This window comes from Octopus sinensis, linkage group LG21 (genome assembly GCF_006345805.1).
Source record: "Octopus sinensis linkage group LG21, ASM634580v1, whole genome shotgun sequence".
NCBI lineage: Eukaryota > Metazoa > Mollusca > Cephalopoda > Octopoda > Octopodidae > Octopus > Octopus sinensis.
Genome location: NC_043017.1, coordinates 11,687,064 through 11,692,063, shown reverse-complemented (window position 1 = coordinate 11,692,063; position 5,000 = coordinate 11,687,064).

Here is a 5,000-nt window from a genome sequence, read left to right as displayed (position 1 = left end):
TTTCACACCTTACCATATCAAAAATAAGAAGGACGCTTGGGATAAAATAGTCTTAAATACACTGAATCTGGAAAAAAAAAGAGGGAGAGACAGACTGATCATTTCTTAAAGGCCTAATTAATCAATCAGAGTTGGCCAGTGGTTAATTACCAATTACATCCAATTGATCAAAAAAAGCTGATGAGATCCAATTAGGTTGAAAACATGATCTTTCATTTGTCAGAGTCATATAATTTCTTTAGAAAGTTCTAACTCCAAAACTGATTAAGATCCTAGATTAGAAAATATTCTTAATTGGAACTGAATTAATTCCCATGCTCCATTATATGTGAACTAATTTTCTTTACATTTCGTTGTTTTGATTGTGATATCAAAGCAACTGTGAGATTGGATATCTTTGAATATCAAATACTAGCAGTATCACCCAGCGTTGCTCGGGTTTGTTTCGACCCTTTAGAATTGGAATTTTTGAAAAGTAAAAATTTTGCATTATATAGCTTGTTATTCTCTTTAATTGAACATTTGACACAGCAGTCAAAAAATCGTAAAAAATAGGGATTTTTCATAGAAAAAGCACCTTTTTTATGTAAATAATTTTTGGTGTTAACATGGTCCGATTTGAAATTTTTCTTCTACGGAAGAAAGAGCAAGCCTTCTTCTATCATACTCTCAATTTTGGTCAACTTGCGCCACAGGGTCTCAGAGGAGATAGTGTTAGTTGAAGGCTACCAAACCTGCCATACACAGACAACTTCAGCTTTATATATAGAGATTACCTGACCCCCTACTCTGGTGTTTTCTATTCAGAAATGGAGGAATATATGTAGATATGTTCTGGTACCAAAACAAAATTGTCCAATGAAGAAAGAGAAAGTGAAAATATTTAATATAATACATAGATTTTCCATATCTAATGAAAGCTGAAATCCAGAAAACTTCATTCACCGCCACTGACAGGGCTGTCACCAATACCACCGACTCACCAAAGCAGCAAACAGTGCCAAAACCACCACTACCATTGCTACCACCCAAACTCCACCACGACACCACCACTACCCCTATCCTCACCCCTCTCGCCGTTGCATTATGTATCACCATCAATACAATACAATACATTACCAACAGAAAACGTCAATCAGGCCTGAGTTAGGGGAAACAACTCTGCAAAACGATTTACAGATTTAATTCCCTTGAATGTTACGTTTTTGCATTAAACCAGAGGTGAGGAATCTTTTCAAGTCAGGCGACGGCATTACGTTTAATCGTAACCTAAAAAGGCCGCAACAAAAGATGTCGTTATTATTTTTAAAATCCATAATATTTTGAAACAAATTACAATGACTAAAGTAATGACTAATTTGAAAATATTTTTTTAAATATTTGTGTCTGTGTTTGTCCCCCTAGCATTGCTTGACAACCGATGCTGGTGTGTTTACGTCCCCGTCACTTAGCGGTTCGGCAAAAGAGACCGATAGAATAAGTACTGGGCTTACAAAAGAATAAGTCCCGGGGTCGAGTTGCTCGACTAAAGGCGGTGCTCCAGCATGGCCGCAGTCAAATGACTGAAACAAGTAACAAAAAAAAAATATTTAATTCTAAACATAACTCACCTTTCAATGACTAAGATGTTGCTGTTTTTTGTTTGAAAGCATTTCAAAGTCTGGTTGTAGCATCGAAGTTTGCAGTTTAAGCCGATCTTTTAAATAGGGGTCCGTAGTTTGTGACCTTAAGAGAGTCTAGATTTTGTTTAAGTATGAAAATGTAAATTGGCAGCAATATGTTATAGAGAAGCAGGTAAAAATTTTTTCATGCTTGTTGACCATGTCGTGGGTATTCTATTGCATTTTTCCATACTTCAACTGGATCCTTTTTCTTACTTGTTAACCCTTTAGCAATCAAACTGGCCACATCAAGCCAAAATATTTTACCTGCTTTATATTAAGACTGGCCAGATCCAGCCTCTCACACTTACCCTATAACGTCATTCTAAAGCTAAACATTCACATCATCAAAATCACCAAACTACAAAATAAATAAATGATTAATTCAAAACAATATAAACATTACATTTGACAGAATAATATGAAAGGGTTTAATAATGACTTTAACCCTTTAGTGTTTAGACCGGCCATACCCGGCCAAAATATTCTACCTATTTTATGTTCAAACTAGTCAGATATGGTCATTCATAGCTACCTTATTGTGTCATTTTAAAAATAAAGAATCACATCATTGAAATCTCAAAGCCATGAAATTATGCAAGATTAATTTTACATGGTGTGAATATATAAGCTTTACATTTTACAGGATAATCTGAATGCTAAAGGGTTAAAATATCATCTTCTGAGAGCTCAATTAACTTCATCTGCAACGCTTTAGGATGCAGCTGAAATGCTAGTTTGAATCAAATATCATGTTTCTCAAAGTCAGTGAACCTTTCATTGCACTCTTCAATTAATAAATCCAGAATGCCTGCATATTCATCAGTGGATTCATAGGAATTTTCATGTTCGTGAATGACCTTAGCTGACTGGAGAGATTGTGCATCTGAAATTGCATTTTGAAGATCTTTCAAAAAAGATAGCTTTTGCTGAAACTCTGATTTTGTTTTACCCTGCAAATAAATATTCAAGTCATTTTGCTTGTCATCGTGCACATGTGGTTGTGATGCACGTGCCTGGTGCACCCTCATCAGACGGGTAGTCATGACAAGTATATTGGGCTTTGTATAAGTGTACTCCAGTGTCACTTTGATGGCATGCACTACTCTCTCTCTCTCTTTACTCTTTACTCTTTTACTTGTTTCAGTCATTTGACTGCGGCCATGCTGGAGCACCGCCTTTAGTCGAGCAAATCGACCCCGGGACTTATTCTTTGTAAGCCCAGTCTTATTCTACTATCGGTCTCTTTTGCCGAACCACTAAGTGACGGGGACGTAAACACACCAGCATCGGTTGTCAAGCAATGCTAGGGGGACAAACACAGACACACAAACATATACACACACACTTATATATATATACATATATACGACAGGCTTCTTTCAGTTTCCGTCTACCAAATCCACTCACAAGGCATTGGTCGGCCCGGGGCTATAGCAGAAGACACTTGCCTAAGATGCCACGCAGTGGGACTGAACCCGGAACCATGTGGTTGGTTAGCAAGCTACTTACCACACAGCCACTCCTGCGCCTCGCTCAATCATAATAATAATAATAATAATAATAATAATAATAATGTCAATCCAGGCAGACTACAACACTTCTGTAAACACATCTGAAAATTTAAGTAAATTTAAAAACTTTGAAGTTGAGGTCTCAAAATATATGGCATCTCAGTACAGTAACAGCACTTGTGACCATCGGCACTTTGCGAATAATATCAAATGGCACTCTTAAGTAATATGGCCAAATGCGAGAAAACCCGAAAACATCAGATCTACAAAAAATTGTTCTCATGGGTTTTCTTGACATCCTACACCATCAATCTGAAAACACTTATATCATTGCTAATAATAAATAACAACCTTAGGTAAAAGGTCCAACTTGTTGGATCAAACCTGCAACAGTTTGTGTAAAACAAAACAGCAACAAAAAGAATTAAAATCCTAAATGGGAATAAAATTATAATAGAAGATCATCTCCTGTAAATTTGTGACAGACAAATTATTCCAGAGTATTTTGTGATGTTGTACCTCTGAGGCCAACTTTGCTCTACTTCCCTTCAGGACCTGATTAAATAAGAATCAATGAAATACTGAGGCGGATGGTGTTGATTACTTCCCACCCCAACCTCACTTCCCACAAAATTTCTGAGTTCATGGGAGTTCTAATCCAACTGAGGTCATGGGAGTTCTAATCCAACTGAGGTCAACTTCACCTGTCATTCTCGTGGGACTGAGTAAATAGTTTACCAGTGAAGTAATGGAGTTAATGATGTTAACATAAACTCTTCTGAAAATTGTTGTCCTTGTGCCTAAATTAGCAACAATCATTGCCACCACACCACCACCACCACCATCATTGGTGGTGAGCTGGCAGTATTATTAACACATCAAACAAAATGTTTGGTAGTACTCTAAATTCTGAGATCAAATTCTGCTGAGGTGAATAAAAAGTAGCAATCAAGTATTGGAATTAACATAACCAATTTGCCCTCTTCCCTCAAAATTACTGACTTTGTGCTAAAACTAGAAAGAATTATTATTATTATTATTTAGGATTTTAATTTATCAACCCCAAAGGAGGAAAGGTAAGGACTTTGTCTTCTACTATGAGACCATTCACATCTAGGATGTTTTAGAGGGACAGTATATGTATGTATGTATGTATGTATGATGTATGCATGTATCTATGTATGATGTATGTATAGAGAAATATACATATATAAATGTCAATGTGTGTGTGTGTATATATATATGTGTGTGTGTATATATATATATATATAGATAGATAGATAGACAGTTAGATAGATAGATGGATAGGTATAATTATACACACTTATGTATACACACATATGCAGACAAACATGTATATGCATACATACATACATGTATATATATATATATATATATATATATATATATATATAGAGAGGAGAGAGAGAGAGAGAGAGAGAGAGAGAAGGAGAAAGATGTGTCAATATATATATATATATATATTTATATATATATATATCTTAATAGACCTTGGATATTGTCCAGGAATCGCTATCAGACATATCAAGAAGTCTTTCTAAACAAAAAAGAACAACAAAGAAATATTGCAAAAACGAAAAGAAAACTAAAAGAAACAAAAAGCCAACCAAAGCCTGACCAATTCCTGACTATTTTTATATATGGAAGTCCAAAGACAAATAAAGTGCATTTAGACTTAATTGTCATGGATTTATTCACGAGTCTGCAAATGAAACGGTCTCCGATATCAGATATAGTTTCGCTATCAAATTGGGATATCAAACATATAAAATATGCAAATATCAAAAATATAGGAAGAAAAAAA